General features: G+C 39.3%; 1 protein-coding gene across 2 annotated transcripts in view; it reads right to left on the bottom strand.

The window, feature by feature from the left end:
- Positions 1-20,830, bottom strand: part of LOC121517059 (prickle-like protein 2) — a 64,206-nt gene extending 43,376 nt beyond the window's left edge. For both annotated transcript variants that reach the window (XM_041798564.1, XM_041798563.1), the window contains exons 1-2: positions 20,758-20,830; positions 18,939-19,315 (exon numbers count right to left, since the gene is read on the bottom strand). The gene's annotated coding sequence lies outside the window, so the exon portion shown is untranslated. The remainder of the gene's footprint in view (positions 1-18,938; positions 19,316-20,757) is intronic.
- Positions 20,831-22,824: the final 1,994 nt, after the last annotated feature.

Genomic DNA, 22,824 nt, shown 5'->3' on the forward strand with positions numbered 1-22,824 from the left:
AGAAACAGGAGGAGTTTTTGAGCTGTAAACCATGTAAAGCTACTACGTGTGTATCAGAGAGATGGTGTAAAGCCTTGAAAAAGGCATAATACCCCCACTTTAACTTTGAATCCATGAGTCATAAAAACTCTGGAAAAGGGTTAAATCTGACACTATGGGAGTTGAACTGACAGTGGGGATCATTCAGTGTAGGAATCACTGGATTGAAGGCTCTTAATCTCAATAAGACAACTCATACACTTAAATATGAGGGTGTAAAACATTAAACCCAGCTAATTTGGATTTATAGCACCTAATTAGGTTTTAACAATGAGGCTCTCATCCAAAGGCAACAGATCTGTGAAACATCTGTTAAATGACGGCTAAGACCACACAAAGTGGAACAGCTCTTTACACGTATGGATTAACAAGTGCTATTTAATCACAACTGTTAGGAGAGTAAGAGATACTTAGCTTCTCCAAATCCATTATTGGATGATTGAGGGCCTCCTTAGTGTCACACCGTATGAGGTCATGCATGACACTTCAAGCCTGGAGTAAGAAGTTGGGGCAGGTGCATCACGCACGCACCCATTAGCTGAAACCTCAGATTCAATTACCTCCCTGGTACAGCATCTCCCCTGATGGTCCTCTGGAAGACTTTGCAGCAAACAAAATAAGTACCATAACTCCCCCTCTAATGTGGCGCTGGATGAGAGAGCGGGCATCTGGGCTCAACGTCAGCAGAGTGACACAGCAAGACACACTCAGAGGCAAAACAACAGGGAGCTCGCAAGGAGCAGTGAAAGTAAACAAATGCATATCAAGCTAGAATAATTGGGAGTGATTTGTTGTGCAACAGAACTGAGTGACCACACAGCAGGAGGACGCACACAGAAACATGGTGAGGTTTTAAACACTATTGGCTTGTAGATCCCTTACTTTGGTTTAAAGTACAAAACGCAATAATATAGTCCTCAATTTAAGGAAAATCCTAATAATTAAATAATAGTTTTTATCAGTTATATTTATATTAGAAAAATAAAGCTCAGATGAGGAACTTTGTTTTTTGATTTGTTACTCTTGTGGACAAGGAGGTATGTCTTATCTCTTTACTATTCTTGTGTAACAGCTGCTTACAACAAAAATAAATCCTTCTTTATTTTATTCAATGACCACTTGTGGTATCTGCTTTGGAAAATGTAAAAATATATCTTAAAAAGTGTTTAAATAGTGTGCTGTTACTGAAAACTGCTCATTGACACCTACCCCTAGCAGACGTTTCAGGCATTAGAATAATTAAATAGATATTTCTATATTGTGGTCTTTTTTGGCTTTAAAATGCATCACCATTATTTTCAGTTTGGTTCATGACCAACTACAAACTCCTCAGGAGCTTTAAAGCAGCATTATGATGCATTCTGACCCAGAGAGCGCTTATCTACCGAGTTTAGCACATGTTGAAGTTGTTCCCACAGGTGGGACTTCTCTAACTGAGAGAGTAACTTCACTCATGGTGCAAAGGTATATACTGCCCAAGGGAACTCTAGGAAAACTTTGCAGATTAAGGGATGATTGTCAAATAATTTTAGTACAATGACAAAAAAGTACTTATTGATCGAGAACTGTTTACTTTAAACTAAAAATGTGACCTTTTGACTCCGAAAAACAGAGCGATATAAATACAGTCTAAGGTTCAGTTATGAATACCAGCAGGGATATACAGTTTCGGTCCAGCTTCTTGCTCAGTCACTCACTGTGTCTCTCCTCTTTACCTTATCTGTCACCATCCTCTTTCTTGTCTTAGCTTCAGCCATTGTATCAAAAGGTACCAAAACAGGATAACTGGCCTTTTATTAGCTGAAGGCTGGTGTGTGAACTAGCGTTGTACAGCTGGCTTCACATGAATCATGGCCCGGTGCCAAAGTTTCACAGTGTTATTAACAGATGAGTGACGCTCTGTGGAAACCAGATGCACTCCGTTCTCCTTATTTAAAGGGTTTGTACTGTCAGATTGACTTTCAGACTATTACTCTGAGGGGAAACTGTGTTGCTTTAAATAACCAGAAGTAAATGTATTGGGTATTCATAAAATGGTGCTGGGAGCTGAAATATTACCATACAAGACATTACATTTTTGTTGATTCTGATGCAACTGTGTGTAAGAAGTATTTTAATGTTGCAGTAAGTTATCTTGAAGGTTGTTTGAAGAATATACCTTAGTATAGTGGTATCAAACCAGGGGTCAGGTCTCTCCAATGAATTTAAGGACAAATTATGAGTCACACGAAGAACAATTCTGAAGCAAGGCAAAGAAAATTACAGTTATGATACACAAATCTGTATACATTTTCTCCTTTTTATATCAGAATTCTTCTGGTTAAACTTTTTTTTATTAATTCACACAAGAATTTAAGATGTATATTTGTCTTCGGAGTGACAGCTAACAGCATGGAAATCTAAAATAGCCTATGTTAAGCTGCTGGCTTTGTTGAAGAGGACAAAAAGATGAGTAATATTTTGTTTATTCCCAACCCCTATGCTGCATTTGAATGACTATTAAATATAGTAACATACTTATCATCATTTATTTTATTAAAGTCCTATGTAGTGTAAAATCTTAAAGGTAACTCTAAATTGTTTTAAATTGCACTTATGACTTAAGGAATGTTCTCTTTTAGGGAAATTTTGCACCATCAGTGTTGATTTTTGCAGATTTTTTTACTACAAAGCCTGAGAGAAACAGTAGAATATACTATTTCACACTAATTAAATCTCTGTTGTTTTATAAACCCATAAGGATAGGGCACTTTGTATGCATGACATGTTGATAAAGTACAATCAATCTATTAATCAGTGTTTGATGGAAGCACCCAAAACATGCATGAAAAACAACTGAAAAAGAGGCCAGAGTTTTCTGAGCTGTTGGAGGAGCTGCTAGGATGCAGGCCAAAGAGGACATCTCGCCATCCACTGTAGCGGAGGCGGGCATGCTCTTGTCAATAAGTCGATTTCCCTTAGTGCATGTATGCTGGGACTAGTGCAGCAGTTAGATCAGGCCTTCATCAGGCTACAGCCGTAGCTCGACCAACTGTGCATGTGACTTCTGGACTTTACATGTAAGATACTCAAACTAAGTCTATGTATCTGAAAATTGTATGGAAAAGAGCATTTTACCAAATGTACTGGAGTACATTCCTTGACTGAGCACCACCTGAATCTGCCTGGCAGTGAGACAAGAAGAGAGCACAAACAGTAGGCTATGCTTGTGTTTTTAAAAGAGAAAAAAAAGTCAGAGAAGGTGAGCTACAAAGGCAGCGTGTAGGCTGTGAGCACCATTTTTTTTATACTCTCTGCTTCCAGGAGGCCCAGAGGGATCAGCTGAGCCCTGCAGAGGGAGCCGTGTTAGTGCGCTACAGGCTGGGACGAGTGGATTAACGGGGATCTTATTGTGCCTGATGAGGGGGTTGATGAGAGGCAGGTGGTGCAGCGATGGAGAGGATCTGTTAGTATGAAGTGTGTGAGCGTGTGTTGGTGTGTGTGGGGTTTTCACTAAGGAGGTGTAACAGTTGACAGCTTCACCGCGTCACGTTCCTCATCTCGTCAGAGCCTTTTAAAGTGACGCAGAGCTCGTCAAAGAAAACAGAAGATTCTAGGTCTTTATTAAAATACCCTGACACCTTTAGCGAGAGCTTAATGGATCTGGTAGGCATGGCTGATTTACTGACATCCTTACTGGGGTTTGGTGCTTATTTTGGCATTACTTACTGTACATAGCATACATTTACTTGCTAGACAATTAGAATAAATCCAGCTAAAGTTATGCATAGCAGTTGTTCTATAAGAGGAATGGTTATTTGTGGAGGGTTTTACTTAGTTTCAGAAACACTCTGTGGACGCCAACTCTGCTCTGACAGTTGGTGGCCCACTTTGGTCAAAACTGGAAAAAGCCCACAACTCCCTGATGTAATAACATGACCTTTCATACTGACATCTATGACCCCTAAAGATGCTTTTCTGGTAAATCTGGTGGTCGTTGTCTTTGTTTGAACTATGAAAGTCCAGTTGAATTAAATATCTCAATGTTGACCTAGAAAAGATGCCCTGGCAATGTTGGTGATTTTTTAGTTTTTGAAAATAGAAGACTGTTCTGCTATACTCTTATGGACTTGGTTATGTGTTAATTATGTATCCTGAAAAATACAGTATTTAAGTGGCACTAGCGATACCTGATTAGCCAGCTAAATGGTTTAAGCAGATTGTTGGGAATTACTAGTGGGTTAATTCTTAACATTTTTTCTACCAGTTCAGGCCAAACTGTACAAGTTCAGTCAACTTAAAATTTTAAGTCAATCTGATCAGTAACTTTTTTAAGATCAAACAACTAATGTTGTGTTCACACCAGACGGGAATGATCATCCATTCGTGCATATCTGAACGCGTAGATATAGGGAGTGAACCCGCGTAATTTTTTAAAATTCACATGAATAACTTACTCCACTCACACGACAAATCGCATGCATGCAAGTCCCCACAAGACGCAATGGAGAGGGGCTTCCTTCTCCCATATCCAGCATTTCAGTCAGTTATCAACAAACATGGCTGAGCTTGACTACATTGAGAGAACTGCTGCTTTGTATCTGCTATGACAAAGTAACAGATCAATGTTTTCACAACTTACTAGGCAATCTGATATCCAACTTCCAAACTCACCTCAAAGCGAGCTCCTTTTTATTCCTGTGCCGCTAGAACAGGCATGTTGTGTCGTATAGCTCTGGGTAGCCATGGACAGACAACACAGGTTTCTCCTGTGATTTCTGGTTATAGAAATATGATGCCAGAGAATCTCTATGCTGATTGGCCATCACGGCATGAGTGATTTACTTTAGTTGAGGTTTTTCAACTCTCAGGAATATGCAAATGAAGCAAACAGCACATTGAATGCAGTGCATATTTGCCTTATTCACTCTTATTACAATTCCTACTTTGTGCGATTTGCACCTCAAATTTGTAGCGTTTATGCCACCTGATGCAAATTCACGTCTTCTTATAGCTTTACATCGACTTAACATGAAATTAACTCACATGGATGAATTCACCCACTTCTGGTATGAACACAACATAAGACAACTAGTTTTTTCTTTTTTGCAGTTGGCCGGGGTTCTTATAGTGCAGTTGTGCAAAACCGCGGTGACATCCAAAACTACTGTGATGAAGGATTTTGACGTAGTAGTACCTGGCTCTCAGTTTTCAGCTTTTAGTCATTGCACGGGGGATGAGTTTTGATCTTGATATGACTGCAAGCAGAGAGAAAAAATCTTATATAAAAGTAAAGACGAGATCAGGTATCATACAACATTATGAAGATGATGGCAAGAGGAGTTTGACTCATGTGTTGGACATCTCACGCATGATGCTTCAACTGATGATACTCTCTGACCACTCAGGGGTGTCTTGATGTCATGTTTTAGCTTCAGCTTATAGAGGTAAAGGGTTGGGTATCGTTTGGGTGTTTTCTGATACCCGTGCTAAATCGATAGTTCTTGTTACGGTGCCAGTGCCTGAATCGATACCAATGAGGGACAAAAGTGGATTGAAAGTCGACGGGAGAATCCAAGCTGTTTGAGTATCATAAATGATTTGCAGAAATATCTTTATAAGATGCAAAGTAGCACATAGGATAAGGAAAGAAAAAACAGTGCACTGCTTCTCTTTGGGAGGATTCTGAACTTTGGGTAACTTTTTCATAGTAGCCATAATGTTTTCATTGCATGGCAGTATCAAACTGACCATAATGCTGAGAAGGAAGATTGAGAGAGGGGAAAAATACTTCTATATAAAAGTTACCATGACTCCTAAACCATACAAGAGTCAAAGTGATGACACGAATGTAAGTGTCCTTTTTAAGGATAGTTTTTGTAAAATATAAATCAATATAAAATCACAGTGCTTTCTCCAATATTTTAAATCCTTGTCTTAGAGCCATGGTTGGCTCTGAGGAGCCAGTGGAAATCTGAGGGGGACTCGAGGAGATGAAAGAAATAGCAAAGGCCACAGCTGGATTGGTATTCCTGGATGAGTTGGGATTCTTTCCAATTGCTTATTTATACATCACTGTCCTCTCATTTCTCTGTGACCTGTAAATCGATTGAGGTCAGCCATCTTTAAAATCATTCCAAATGCTAAAATGCTTTTTGGATTTGGCAAACGGTGTGAATCTTTCCAGAAGAGCTGGGAGGAGGCAGCAAAGGGCATCTTCTGCACTTTTTCTATTTTAATATTGTTATACTTTTGCATAACTGCAGGTACTGAGAATACCAAAAGGAAAATACATCTCTTATATCCTCTATATAACATTAATACTCATAAAGATGGGTTAATAAACATATCTATATGTAAGCTCATAAAAGAAAAATGTATAATTGTACAAAGACATTTGTCAAGTAAAACTAAAAAAGACTGAATCATCAGCTGTATTTACATTTATCTTAAAGAATGGCGAACAAGAGAAAGAGGCTGTGGGGATACAAACATAAGAGTTTAATACTTTTCCAATGCTGCTTTTGAGAAATCTTAATTTGAGGCTTTTAAAGACATGCAGAAACCCGTGTTTATGTCTAAAGATAATCAAAGACTGCTTCAGAATACAGATCCAAGTTGAAATTCTCCTGTTGGTCATATTGTCAGATTGCGTGTGCTTCTTTTATCAGACATCAGCTGGTCGATGGGCAAGAAATCTTATTTAGCAGTTGGAAACTGCAGCTGATCCCACTGTAGTGTAAAAGCCAACAAAAGATGTTGATTTGAAATGGGCTGGGTATCCGGTTATAAATTTAATGTTTTATTTTCAGTTCTGGCCTTCACACACTCCCTATTTTCCCATTATTTTTTATTCCTCACAAGCTTTGTTATATTACAAATCTGATTGTCACATCTGCCATTATGTGCACTGATTAAAATTCAGAGCAGATTAGAAGAATTCTTCCTTGAATTGGATTTAAATATGAAGAAAAACTGTGAAGCAGTTCTAAAATGTGTGAAATAACATCACTTCAGAGTGACCCTGTTTGGAAGGATGTCCTATTTGGCAGGTACATGTTGTGCTAGTTCTTCCATCCTTTCAGATCCTCTCAGTTATCTGGATGAAATGTAGGGAAAAGATCTCTCAGAAAGGAAATTGTGCAAATTGCGGTATGCACTGAAAACTCTGCACACTTCATCTGGTACATAAAATCCATTGGAAAATATCATTCTGAAGAGAGAGATTTTTTGTTTTGTTTTTATTAAAGGGATACTTCAACGTTTTGGCAAATTCGCCCATTTCCATAATTCCTATAGTCTTATAGTATATATGAACCTATCACTAAGTAATAGGTTTGTTTCCTTTAGTTGTCGGTGCAGGCTGTTTCTAGATCTGGGGGGACTGATATACCAGCTGCACAGCTAACGCTATGGAAGCAGACGGTATTTTTTGCTTTCCCTCATCCAACTCATCAAATACACAATCCAACAACTCCAAAACGCTCTTGTGGACAAGTTGTGACCTGCACATTCACCATGCTATGAAATAATAATGTATAATTATGTAACATTACGACACATGAAGCAAATACTCGGAACTATTTCTTGAGTAAACCACTGGGCGGAGTGACACAGTGCAGCATCCATGTCTTGAGTGCAGTTCCGGCTTTGCATTTAACTTTAAAACATCTCCGTCTCGTACTGTTCCATGATTATTTCATAGCATGGTGAATGTGCAGGTCACAATTTGTCCACAAGAGCGTTTTGAAGTTGTTGGATTGTGTATTTGATGAGTTTGATAAGGGAAAGCAAAAAAAAAAACATCTGCTTCCATAGCGCTAGCTGTGCAGCTGGTATAACAGTCCCCCCAGATCTTAAAACAGCTTGCACCGACAACTAAAGGAAACGAACCTATTACTAAGACTATAGGAATTATGGCAATGGGCGAATTTGCCAAATGTTGAAGTATCCCTTTAAATGGGCAGTTTCTATAGCAATCATCTGATTAATTATGTTTTCTCTGCGGTGTTTCTATGCCCGGGTGGTTTTAGTCATTTAGAGGCCTCTGGCAAAGATCAACATGAGGTCCTTTCCCAGTGTGGTTAAAGCAATTACAGCAAGTGAACAAGAGAGACCCAAATATGAAAAATGAACACCCTAACAGCCAAAAGTACTCACTCATCACCTCTTAGAATAATGTACAAAGACATCCAGAGCACCTGGATTGTGTCAATCCTCCTTCCTGCCTGATGGGGCCCTCAGGTGGGTGCACTCGTCATTACATGCCTTACTTCAGCGTCTACATCATGTCTCAAACTCAAAAACACTTTTGATTTTTAACATGTCTCCAGTGCTGGTGTGCCTTATATAAACATAAACATATATACATATATATATAGTGTAACCATGTGTGTTGCTCAGCAGCAGCCAGAAGGTTGAGCTTAACAGCATTTCTTTTGTGCAGGCCTTTGCACCTCTGGTAATACGCCCAGCAACCACCAACAGTTTGCTGTGGTTTTTGTTTTGTTTTCATTAGATTATTTTCCCATGCCCTTGGTAATGTACAAAGACATCCAGAGCATGACCTGGGTTGTGTCAATCCTCCTTCCCGCCTGATGGGGCCCTCAGGTGGGCGCACTCGCCATTACACGTCTTACTTCAGCCTCAAATTTCTGCCCAAACATGCCTAAAACTCCTGCACAGTACTGTATATATATATTTGCCATTTTACCACACAGTTATCTTCCAATTCCTTATCATATTATGTCTAACAGGATCTACCCAACTGCAGACCATGTGGAATTTCAAACAACCCAAAAATTCTAAAAAGTAATATTCAAAAATTGTTAATTGAAAGACAATGGGGGTTACTTATGAGGGAAATTTCATTTCAAAGTGTGGGGAGGGAAAGTTTAAGTATTTCAATATTCCTGTGAAACTTTGGAAAAGTGTAAAAAAAAACTACACAAACATAAATTTGTTAAAAAGATCCATAATGAGATGATTTCCAGAGCATGAAGAGGGCACTATTTGACTGTCACTGGTTGAATACTGGTTATCTAGTTTTCGACTGCAGATCGCAGCTCTCAGGCAGTGCCTCTGTCAGAGCGGAAGTGAAGTAATTTACTTGTATAATGTAATTGCATTTTTAGATTGTTTTATAAAATCAACATTATTCATAAACAAAGTCTGAAAGTTATATTCACTAAATGACTGCACTGCAAACATTAAAGACGAAGCAACATTTCATAAATGAAACAGAAATAAAGGTAATAAAGGTATAATCCAGGATTAGATTATTAATAGACCTGTTTTAGAAGTAGTTTCGCAAACCGTGGCTCGCTTTAGCTAAAGCCAACGTAGCTATGCTAACTACAGAGTTTACATATCTACTTAACCTAATGTAGCTATGTTAGCTTTAGCAACGTGAGCTTTATCAAACATTGCTAAAGCTACCATTGGTCTATTAGTTATACACATAGCAAAAGCTAATGCAACTAAGAAGCTAATGTAGCTAATGGTAGCTTTAGCAAATGCTTATCCTGCATCTTCTTCCGCTTATCCGAGGTCAGGTTGCGGTGGCAGCAGCTGATGCAAGTCAACCCATCCATTTCCACTGGCAAGATTTCCAAAATGTAGCATAAGCTGATGTAGCTAACCTAGCTTTGTTAGCTTTAGCTACATTGGCTATATTGCAATATTATCCATTTAGCTTACCTTGCAGGCATAGCTTTGTTAGCATTAGCTATTTTAGCTGCGCTAGAGAGTTTTCATGGAGAACAGGCTTATGTCCTGTTAGCAGAGTGTTTACTCTGCTTCATGAAGGGTTTGTAATTATGTTTAGTGAGGCAGCGTCTCACAGTGGTGATGTGCAGAGCTAGGTCAGTGGGCCTCTGCATAAATTTATTATGATGTATCATATACTGTACATGTTTTTAAATTAACATTGGTTTATATGTATGTTGTAAATATAATACATTTGGAAATTAAAATACATTTGAAGATGTAAAACCTATCACATATAAATTCAAGTTTCATAAGATTATATAAATAAGTAATTTTGATATGGATTGTATAACAGTAATGAATTTGATCTTTTAATAATAGTTTATATATAAAACGTTTTTAACTTAATTTTGAAGAATATCATGTAATTGATTTATTTCTTGTGGTTAGACTATGATTACTGGTAAATGATATCATCTAGTATATATGAACTAGTCTTTAAACATTAATGACTGTGTAGGTTTACATTAATAACAATCCAAATTATGGAAAACAGTTGAGATCAAATAAGTTTGCACTTCTTCCCACTCTTTCTTGAACATCATCACTATTGGGTACAAGTCACTTATGTCAAAAATCACGTTATTTTAAGGAAATGAAAAAAAAAGTTGTCTTTTTCTTTTCAAAGCACTGCAATCCGGCAGTATGTGCCATTTAATGTATTAATACTCTGCTAATATTAAGCTAGAATATACAGTTCTTGCAAGGTTTTTGACCAGTTTTAGCTTTTTTTAAAGTACCTCCAATTGAAGTAGATTTTAGGCACAAGTTTATGGTACTTTTTACTGGTTTAAAACTTGACAAAGTGACAAATGAAGAGGGTGACCAATAGAAATGATTTGTGGGAAACAATAAAAAACATGAAAATGGAGATTCAAGGTTTCTGCTAGACATTGACAATATGTAAACAAAATCATAATTTAAGTGTACTTGAATTTTGTTTGTTTGCTTTTTGCTCTTTACTATTTTGTACATGCACTTCTTTTCTATGCGATTGTGATTGTATGACTCTTTTTCTTTTCGCATGTGCTGATATGATGGCATATTATGTTTTTTGGGGGCTTGAGCCTATGGTTTTGGGGACAATTGGGGCAAAGGTCTATTTTGATGCTGTTCTATTCATGTTTGACCTCTTTTTTACATTCAAAAACACGTGCTTTAATCATTAAAAGTACTTTTAGACATATGTCATTATTTGACACAAACCTAATGACGTTTTCCCGAAGCCCTTTGGAGCACAAGGCCCATCACAAACGCCTAATGGTAAAACTGCCTGGGACTATTCTTGTGCGCACATGATTAGGTGATGTGCTCAGAGAGAGTGTGTATGTGCAGATTCTGATGAGTTGAAAATACTGTTTGAGAAGTGCAGTAATGATGCCAACAGTATGGGGATGGAGTGAGTGCTCCAGCTCAGAGCGGCAGCAGCATCACAGATGATTCCCCTCGGGTTAACGGTCTTCCTATCCATCAGTCAGCGAGGCCAAACTAGCACCAGGACCCACACCAACAAAACCAGCAGCAGTAGCGATATTAAAATCATGCTGTCACTCTGGAAATAATCCATATACTTGCATCATAATGCTTGTCCCTGTTCCCTCTTTTCACCTCTCTGGGTTTCACTTTTAATTTAAGGGAAAGAGTGTTCTGACTAAGCACAAACTTCATTTTGTTCTGTTAGTGATCCCCATCGTAAAACAGTCAGCGTTTTTTAAGGATACACACTCAGTTTGGGTGGAAACTGCTGAGGCACACATGCGCCACGGTGCTAAAGAAACACACTGTGGTAAATCAGGACTAAACCCCTTTATGAATCTCTTTGTCTCAGAGCCTCCTCTTCTGTTTACCTGCTTTTATTTGCAGGTGCTGTTTTGAACTAGAGGCCTCACATCTGTTTGAGGGGACAGATCGACAAGTGAGCGGTGAAGCAGATGGCAGGCAGAGCGGGTCCAGATGGGAGTTTTTGGCCAGATCAGCGAGGTTAGCACAGAAATACCCTGTCACTAAGTACAGAGGAATCTTCAGACGCCAATGCTGATAATACATGAAAAACAACGCCTCATAGGGAACAAGAACACAAGTCTACTATGATGGCGTCACAGTGGTCTCAGCTCCACGATAAGCTTTAATGAGCAAGTTAATGATTGGTTTATTCTCCCCAATTAAGGGGCTTTAACACGACACTTGGGAGGAGATTAGTCATCCGACAGCGGCCAGTCATGGGGGAATCATCCAGAATCCACTTTAAGAGGAGCCTGATTGTGGTAAGACCAGTTGGAGGCAAAATATTTTCTTTTCACCGTGTGGAAATCAATTGTCTGTCCCTAAAATATTCTAGACAGCAAAGTTTAACAGACTATCCCTCGGCCTATTTTGGACAGAGTATGCTCCTTTTAGCCAACGGATTACAAAAGCCATTATCTGCAATAATTACTTGCGCAAGCTTCTCTGTTATCATTCCTTCAGTGGAACAGTTCACTTAAAAGTCAGCGCCAACTTATTAGAAAGATCAATCTTGGTGGCTGCTGAGTGAAGGAAGCAGAGAGTCAATAAAGGACGAAACACTCGATAGTTATTAATGTGCTTGAAAAAGAAAAGGAGGAAACCTCCCTGCATGGGTTCCACTTCTGAGATTCATTAGACTTGCTCAAGAGTGCAAAAAACTTTAGATTTTTTTGGTCTTCAAAATATCATACAAGCCCAATCAAAAAAAAAAAAAAAAATCTAAGACTACTTTTACAAGAGTCTGGCAGTTTTTCAGTCTTTAGTGTGTTTTTAGGGGCCCATATGCTTTAGAGGAGACGTTTCTTTAAAAACTCCAACATAGTGTGAATAAGTCATAGGGGCACGATACAATACGACATGACACTTCATGACACGATACGACACAACACAAAAATGATTCAATACAATGAAATGTGATATATTTAGGCAGGGTGCTGAGCCAGGTGTGTTAAATATCCAGAGGCTAAGCCCCAACAAAGGACTGCCCAGGGAGGCTGCTTCCCTATTAATCAAATACACTATTTTGACGCAAATAAAAAAAATCAAAATGCCAAGAAATCTATGCATCATATGATTAAAATGATGCTGTTCAACATAAAAAATACCTAATTGCTTACATCATTTTTTTTATAATCTAACTGTGCTTAAAGTGTCAGTATCATTGCAAAATCATGTTGAAATTTAATAATTTTAACTTCTGCACCTAAAAGTATATTTTTAAAGTTACATTGTATAGGTAGGGTATGAATTTGGTGAAAAAGAGTTTACAATTGAAACTTTGCATTCTCAAACAACAAACATAAAAAACAACATTTGGGGTTACAGATATCGACTTATTCACAAAAATGTTGAAAATTATATCTAAGAACAACTCTAAAAATACTTTTTCTACTGTGGTGAGTGCGTAAGTACAAAAATATCTGATTTTTGAATTAGGTTTGCCTTTAAGAACTGCATTTCCATGTTGTGATCAGCAAGGCCCAAAAACTCATTGCTTATTTCTTTTAGCATTTATGTATCATAAACGCTCACAATCGACATACTTTTAACCAACCTGGAAGATTTGGGGCTTTTAAGAAAACATTATGGGCTTCAGCCCCATGAGCCACCCTTCGCTCCGCCCATGTAATTAGGGTTGTCAGCATAATGCATTAATCCCAATAAGATTAAGGCTCATAAACTGTGCATTAATTTTTTAAAATTGCAATAATCAAATGCCTCAGTCTCTACTTCATCACACTTTGGTTCGGCCACTGCAGCATCTCCCTGCAGCCTCAGTGATGTAGAATAACTCACTGCTCCTGAATGTCTCATTTTACTTTTTAAAAGAAAATCGCTGGCAGCTCAGTGGACAAGTTAAAATTCTTCAGCATGTTGTGTTTTCCAAAAATGTAGCTGCTTACTGTTCCTTTATTTCCTTCCCCATCCATAACAAGTTCCCTTTTCTGTGGTTAAGTTAGTGCCATAGTCAGGCTTTGTCTGCTCTGTTTGTCAAATTTAGATTGGTAAATATTAAATAAAAAACATGGCAAAACTAACTTAAATAGTTTACACAATTGCTTTTGGTATGATATACATATTTTTGTAGGGTTTTGTCCATTAAACAGTTAAAATTGATGTCAATTTTTACCAAACCATACTATACAAGAGATGCATTATAATATATAAGATACCAAATGTTGTCTGCCATTACTTCATGAAAGAAAGAAAGAAAGAAAGAAAGAAAGAAAGAAAGAAAGAAAGAAAGAAGTGGCCAATAATAATCTGCATTTAAATAATCTGCTTTAAAAAAAAAAAAAAAAAAAAAAGAAACAGTTTCCGGAAACAGCTGGCCGGTGTAGTTTTTAATGAACCTTACAGTGCTCCGACAGGGGTAAATAGTGCATTACTTTAGGACTATTTCAAGCTGCAAATTTGATGCTCTAGTGAGCATTTATAGCAACTGCTGGTGTTTGTGAGATTGACTGAAAGACAGAAAAAAACCCTACAATCCCCATGTTCACGGTAATGCAGGAACACATCAATGCTGTGCAATGATGTGGTTCATTGATGTGGTTTTGGGAATAATGGGGTACTGGCACAAAGGATTAAGCTGCAACAGGCTTTAGCTGAAGAGTAAATACAAGCAAGTGGATGAATTTTGGGTTAGTTTGATGGTGTCATGGGATTTAGTAAGAGTATGAAAGGAAGTTTTGTTTCTCTGGAGATTCGTTTACACAAGGTCTGAGGGAACGGTTTGAAGCTGTGGTTATTCCGTGGTTGTGCATCTTTATTGTCATTGTAAATCAGGTTGATGCTCCGCCAACAGTCTGTGATACTGCCACATACTGCTTTTCTGTTTTCCAACAATAGATCTTTCTTGGACGGTTTTATTTTGCCTGTTGTGATTCACAAACATGTTTTATTTCTTGTATGTTGTAGCTCTGGCTGGTTCATAGTGATGTGTCACACACTCCATGGACCAATCAGCTTCTTAAACCTGCTATTTTTAATTTTGTGTGACGTGAGCAGGAAGGTTGGAGCGCCTCTGCTCTTTGGAGTCTAGTGAGAAGAAGAACAAGGGAAATGGTTGAAGAAGGCTAGTGCTTTGTTGGTTTTATATATAAATTGTCGAAATACAGTATAGCCTAAATTATTTCAGCATCCTTCTTTATGTAAAGAATGTATTGTGGAGCCTTTTGAGGAGTTCTTAAAAAACATGTTAGCTTCTGATCTCAGTTTGCTGCAGTGTGTTGATCAGCTTTAGTAATTTCCTCGAAAACAGATTCAGTAAACATTTAGAAGCCTGACATTCTGCTTTAACTCTTATAAATAAGCTTAAAAAGAGACATCTGCTCCTAATCCTGTTTAAGTGTTACTCCTGGGTGGATCTGTGTGCCTAAAAGTTTGTATTTTTTGTTCACTTTGGTAAATGCTTGAAAATTCCCATTTGTGTGGCCTGCTTTTAACAGCTATTTAAAAAAATATATTATTTCTTCACCTTAGAAGTCCACATGCTATTTTTGCTAATACTTTTCTTTTGACGATAAAAAAAACACTCAGAAAATATACACCATGCTCATGTTTGGGATATTTCTTTCAGCACTAAGTCAACTTTATGAAATGAATTCTATTTTTTTCACTTTGTGAATTAATAAACATTGAACTTGCTTGTGCATATCAGCTGATTGTGGATGAAAACAAATAATGAAAACATATTATTTTCATTTTTATTTCAACACTTATGCAGAAACACAGTGAGAAAGAAGAAGAAGCAAAACAGATGAGCTCCTGATAGTGAGGACAGGGAAGGGTGCAGGGGGGTGTGTGTGTGTGTGTGGAGGGGCAAGATGGGCTGATTTTGGTTTGTTTTATTTTGAGGAAAAGACATCAATTAAACAGATATCTAATAAAGGGAAATTCATGTTATGATGAAAATAATTATCCCACGGTGATGACCATTTTCTAAATAACAGACACAAATGGAAATAAAAGCTATGATCCTTATAATATAACTTTTTTCATATAAAAATTATTTTTCCTTTTTGTATTATTATTATCATAATTCTTAAAGTTATCTTAAGATAATTCTGAATTTTGTATGAGTAATGTTAGGTGAGTATGTTGGAACCATGGTGGTCCAGGGGGTATGGGGGCCCCTTACCAGAGTCAGCTTGGGGCCTGACTTTGGCCAGAGGCAGCCCTGTCGACTCACCACACATTTACAGCTTCACGTGCAAAAGTCAAAGGGAGAATATGAACAGCTAAACAAACTAAAATCTAAAGCTGCATCTGCTGTGCTTTCTTGGGACATTGTCTTTAAAACGTATCCTGATAAGCCACTCAGGGTCTCAGCACACGGCGTCACACTCTCCTGAGCTACACTTCTGTGATGTTTTGGTGAAAAAGCTTCTTTAGTGTGATCATCCATGTTGAGATTTTTCTCTTAGATGACAGTGTGTGCTCTTTGTTCTGGCTGAGTCTTGTGACTGGTCTGCAGTGTGCTGTGTGAGTCTCAGGCTGCGTCACCGCTGACTGTAATGGCTGAACACTGCAGGGTGGAAAAAAAACTGCAGTCTGTTTATATTTGAAGCTTTTTAGATCACATCCGTTTTATTTGAGGTATTTCCATTAATAGAGTAAAATCAAGATGTGTTCAGAAGATTATCAAGATTCCCTGTCCTCACTCCTTTTGAGACAATCGCCAATGAGTAACTTTTGCACCAGTTAATTTATTGGAGGTGGAAAAATGACACCTCTGATCAATAAAGTCTATGTAAAAAGACAACAAAAACATCAGAAGAACAACACTTTGGACCATGCTGGTCCTCATCATCACCTCCTCTGCGAATACAAAATCCCATTTTAATTTAATCAGGCACAGCAGGCCGAGCTCATGGGGTCCTTGCTTGGAAATGACTGCGGTGCAACACAGCTTTTTCATTTCCTGCTCAGAAGCATCTTTTAAAGGCGCTGTTTTTAAGCTACTGTACACACTATCACCATGGCAACATGGGCTTTTTTTTCCCATAAATACGCCACGAAATGGATAACAAAAAAAAAGCAACTTCTGGTGAATTCGAATCCAATCACGGAGGTAAAATCCAGCATTAGCTGTTATGTGTTTGAGTGGGAGTTGTACCAAAATAGTTGGGTTGTTTATTTATTAATCTTTTCAATCTATCACTTTTACTCTGCTTTCTCTACCCTATGTAAGAGAAAGGCCATGACATATCTATTATTAAATGAGTCGGTCATGCTACATTATTAATCACCTCAGTGTCGTCTCTAAACACGCACACAGGGAGTCTGACCTGGGTGTCATGTATGTTTTAAGCAGAAATAGGCATGAAATCCCTCCACAGTTAATTAGCAGGACGGAGATTTGCGTCAGGATCATTTACCAGCCATGAAGAGTTTCCTAGTGTTTTGTTTTTTTTTAACCACAGCTAAAAGAAAAAGTGAACATGAATGACAATGTAACTCTAAATAGCGAACACGTCCTATGAGGGAAGTGAACAAAACAGCCTTTTGCGAAGTTGATACGATTGTGTAACATCTGACAGAGCCACCTGAACTGTCAGCATATCAGGGGCCGCAAAAGCAGCACAGAAGCAGAAATGTACTGTGAAAGCACCGCATGGGGCACAGCAGTAAGAGCTCTGAGACACCCGCCCACCCTTCCTGAATCAGCCGTTTCTGTGGCGACCAACGCGTAGGGAGGGAGGGAGAGGGGGGGTGAGGTTGAAGCAGGGAGGAAGGGAGGGAGTTGCTCAATGAAAGTGAAGAGACAAGCATTTGAAGCCCGGTGGGGGAAACATGAAGGGAAGGATGGATGGATGCGAGGACGGATATATCGAGCGATGGGTGATAAAGGGATGTGGCAGGGTCAGTTGGGAGCTGCGGCTGATTCCTCTACATCACACTCTGTGACAGATTGACAGTCGGAGGCAGACAAACAGCAGCATCCACAGCGAGGAAGACAAACACAGAGGGGATTTTTTTTTTCCTTCTCAGTGGCAGCCGAGATCACGGTCATGGCTCAGGGGTTTAAAGCATCTAGACAGTGACAATGTCTCTCTGTGAAATTTCATTCAGCCATATGGTCCTACTCAAAAAAAGCCTTGTATTTCTCTGTCCTCTCTGTAAGCAAATGGTGCACACTTGAAGGAAGTCGTGGCAGATTTAGAGTCACTTCACAGACAAAACTTCAAAAGAGGCAAAGTGGATTCAACAAGTGGTGCACTGAAATTTTCGATTCCCAGCAACCTGCTGCTGATTCCCTGCAGTAATGGGCTGCCATTACACACAAATTACATGTGTACAGTACAGGTGTCAAGTGGTTATACCAACATGGAGGAGCAGGTGCTGCATCCTGAAAATCTGATCATTTTTAATGAACTGAAACTTTCATTTTCAGACTTGAAGAAAAAAAATGTACATTACATCTCCCTTCTAGCCAAGCATTATCCTGCTCATTAAAATGAGCTATTTTTGAACTCCTTCCAGTATTTTGGAGCCGTCTTATGCAACAGATTGGACCTTAAACTGCGGTTTTGTCACACTGTCAGTGCCACAATAACTAGTGGATGGATGCAGTCGTTCTCTTGCGCAGTTGAGACAAAAGGCTCACACTAAGCCCTAGAAAAGCAGAGTAGATCAGAAATGTAAACACCTGCAGATTTCCTCGACAAATTCCCCTCCAAACACACCACCGAGCAAAATCTGCATTCCTTCAAACACTCTGTAGTCCGCCTAAACCGCAGCATCTGAGATGGCTTCATCATGTTTTTTATTCCCTCTCTCCCTCTCTCTCTCTCTCTCTGTTTCTAAACAAGACTGAGATAACAGAAGCAGAGCTGTTCCCACTCCACCCACTTTCTCCTTCACTGACACATGGATCCACACATGTGGGGGTGAAACCAGGCGGATTTACTCCTAACAGAAGTGCAGTTTTTCCCCAAGTCCCAGTGGTCTTTTTCACCTGTCAGTCAGGAGGTAAACAAGACTTCACACAAAGTAAGACATGAGGAAACACGCATCCGTCACACCCACATCCACGCACACTTAATGATAGACACATAAACTTTCTGAAAATCCTTCTGAGTGTAATCACACATGAAAGCGACAGGTTGACATACAGTAATTAGAGATGTGTGGACACTCACCTGTTTGTGTGGCTGGAGTCAGAGTCCTGGTGATGCGAAGATGCTAAGACGGCAGCAGAGGTGCGCAGGGTTGTTGACCGAGTCACTCACTCACTCACTGGACACATACCAGAGCACTGGCTGTCTCTTGCTCTTCACCGCACAGCTCGCAGCGTTCTCCTCTTCTTCCCCTCCGAGTGTCAGAGACGAACACCAGTTTTGCCTCTGCCGCCTCTCTCTCCCTCTCTCCCCGCCTTCCACAAGTACTGTAGCAGCAACAGAGGGAAGGCTGGGGGCTGCAGATCAACACTCTCGCTCTCTCTCTCTTTCTCACTCTCTCTCTCCTCCCTCCTCCAGGCTCTGTGTCTCTCCTTAAGTCTGGCTACGGGCAACCATAGCTGTAGAAAAACAGTGGGAAAAAAGTGCATTTACATTAACTTGGCTGCCTTTGTAAGTATTTATTCTATTAGTGTGTGTTTTTGTGTATGTGTGACAAAACAGCCTTGTGCACAAGCCTACAAGCTGTGGGAGCAGAGTCTTACTAACGCCTTCCTGCTCCCCCTTTTCACTACCACCTACCCATCTGCCCACATCACCCACCCGCCCACCAACCCAACCTTTTCTTGCCAAGCCTAACACCAGCCTGTTCAAATGAGTCATGAGCCGTCAGCCAATCATACGGCAGCACACAGCCCGCTATTAGAATAACAGGAGTATTTATGCATGGCTGTTTTTGAAGAGAGAGGGACTGAAAATGGAGAATTGCCTGAGAGGCCTTGACACACTTTGCCCTGGATGGGGAAGATCAGGGCATGTTTGAAGAAAATGACGACAGGATTTATAAAAAGATCAAAACATTTTGTTTTTGATTTCACTCCTCATCATTTCACAACACGAAGAAGAAATTAAGGAATGTTCATTTCAGTCTAACAAGCTTTAACCACTTAAACAGCAAACATGAAGATATCATACCATTATAAATGTACAATGTTCTCTGCATCTGTGTGAGCTCTGACTCACTGAACATGATTCATTCTATCAAGGCTGGAACTACATTTGAGTACAATCAAGTCTGACCCCACTAACTCCCCTGTACAAAGGAAGGTATTAACTAAAATAGAGCACAACTACTACCGTGCTGCAACACTGTGCTGATCTACGCTATGCACCGCCCGCCATGACGAGTGCTCTTCAGTGTAATGCAGTGGGAAGAGTTATTCTGGTCAGTTTTGTTCCAGGAGTTGTATTCTTGTTCGTTTTTTGTGGAGACAATGTTTAGTGGCTGAGTGCTGGAGCAGGATTAAATGGACATAAAGTTCCTCTTCTAAAGATAATAAAATGATGAGGAGCTGCACTGAGGAAAACAAAAGTTTAGATTGAGAACCCACATAAGTCCGTCCATGTATCCATCCGTCTGTTCATTCATTGTTCAGACCAACTATCAATCAGTTGATCAAAAGTCAGTCTGTCAGCCCATCTAACAATGATCCATTCCTACATCCATCCATCAATCTATATGTCCAACCATCTGTCCATCTATTTATCTAACCATCCAACCATCAGGACATCCATCAAGTTTCTATTGAACATCCATCCATCCTTAAATTATCCATCCAGCCATCAATTACATATCTGTTAATCCATCCATCCACCCATCAAGATATCCATCCATCCATCCATCCATCCATCCATCCATCCATCCATCCAACCATCAAGATGTCCATCCATCTATCCATCCATCCATCCATCCATCCATCCATCCATATGTCCATCCATCCAACCATCAGGCCATCCATCCAACCATCATCCATCCATCCATCCATCCATCCATTTTACTTACCAGCTCAATATGAATAGCTGATCAAACTGACCCAGTTGTCCTTTTTCCCTCTCTCCAAACCTCCTTCAGCTCTTTCTGGGGAATCCATAGACCTTTCATAGGCCAGATGGAAAAGGGTTCCATCCAGTGGACATCTTCAAGTTTAATGTGATTAAAAAAAACAAAAAACAAAAAAAGAGAATCCTTAGGAAGAATTCTTATCAGATTCTCACACCACCTGAGTTTTTTCCTTCCTACTCTCTAGGGCTGATCCAACCATCCCTTTGAAGGACATACTTTTGGCTGCTTATATTTGTGACCTCTTTCTTAAGGTCAATGCCAGCTCCAGCTCTGGTATGACACTCAAACACTTGCCTTCTTGAAGCTATGTGTCTTTGTTCCCTATGGAAACCTTTGGCTGGAACTTCCAGTGTAGCTCCTGGTGATCAGATCAACCAAAAACAGTGAAATCTGCTGTATTTAAAAGGCACCTGCTCTACTGGATTAGCCAAAGTAGCACCCCTGTAAATCATTTTTTGTCTATACTATAGAAAGAATATTGATTTGATTAAATTACATTTTATAAGTACACACTCTACTACAAGGCAAGACTTGTAAGCATACTCCACTGAGTTTAAATTTGCATTCATGATAAAATATTCAAACCAAGGAATCAGAACTAGATATATCGTCAATATAATTCCACACATTCCTCCTCCTTGTCAAAACCAGAGGCCTACATTTCTGTCAAAGCAACTTGATCATGGAGTGTTCTGTGGGAGTTTCAGATGTGTTGTGCCAGTAGTGACTAATGTAGCCTCAAGCTGCAAGCCTGGAGCAGAGACAAGGAGCAGGCTACAGAGGTCCGGTACGCTTACTTCTCCCAAACTCTATACAAGCTTTTTTTTTTGTGTACAAGCAATTTTCAAACTTGTAGTTCTCAGCTTAAAGTCACACTTGGCACAGCTCTGTCTGTAGTCACAAAGGCTTTATACAACTGTAAACAAGTGTTAAAGACTCCTCCAGCCCTGGTTCTGTGTCACATTCTGCTTTATCACTTAAATGCTGGTGACAGTCATTCTGGGACATTGCGGATGTTTTGACACCTGTAGCTAGCTTGCTTTTTCCTATTTGGATAAGATGACACATTTTCCCTTTGGATCTTTCAGTGTTCACACTGCAGTATTACAGACATTCAGTAATAAAACAACTGGAAGTTCTGTCTTTGGATGACATGTATGAAATGTCTTTTTTACAGTCAAACCATGCCTTTTCTGCAATTCTAAGAGCTACAAACAGTGCAGTAACAACTAGGGAGCTTTGTAGAGCACTGAATAAAAATGTGACCCGTTTTATAGAGCTTTCACTTTATCGTTAGAATAAATTCTCCTAATGAAACAACAGGTTTAACAGCAGGGTACTTCATTGAGACAATCCTGACAAAGAGCTTGAGATAAAACAAAAATCCCATTCATTTTCTCAAGTGTAAAAATTTAAACTTGTTTTTGTTCAGACCAAAACCTTCAGTCATTAGGAAACACTTTGAAGTTTAAGAAACGAGGATGAAAAAACACAAAAACCTCAGTCGACGTATGGCTGCTGCTTCTGCTAAAGCCTTCACAAATGTATTCATACATTCTGCTGATATTTACTGCAGATCTACCCATACTGAGCCACATTTCTAACTAAATTAGTTTGTCTCCAGGAGGATGTCCCTTGTGCTGTATATTGACTTTACTTCTCTGAAGTCACTTGATGACACTTTTCTGATCTAAGGCTTGCCAAACAGCCACACTGGTTTTCAAACCTTAAACGATCTTGTGGGAGACCATAGACATGAGGGCAAATCCAAAAGATTTTTCATCTTATATTCTGCTAAGTGCACCCTGGAGACCACCGCCCGACCAGCCTGTGACATGACAGTTAAGATTCCAAACATGAGATTTCACTGAACCTCATGTGATCATACGTGACTTCAGAGGAAAAACAACCATGGATGGCTGTCCGTGGCCAGCTGACACTCCACAACCAGCTGTCTGCTCACTAGGGGTGAGGGAGAAAATCGACACAGCATAGTACCACGATATT

The sequence above is a fragment of the Cheilinus undulatus genome, linkage group 11, assembly GCF_018320785.1.
Source record: "Cheilinus undulatus linkage group 11, ASM1832078v1, whole genome shotgun sequence".
NCBI lineage: Eukaryota > Metazoa > Chordata > Actinopteri > Labriformes > Labridae > Cheilinus > Cheilinus undulatus.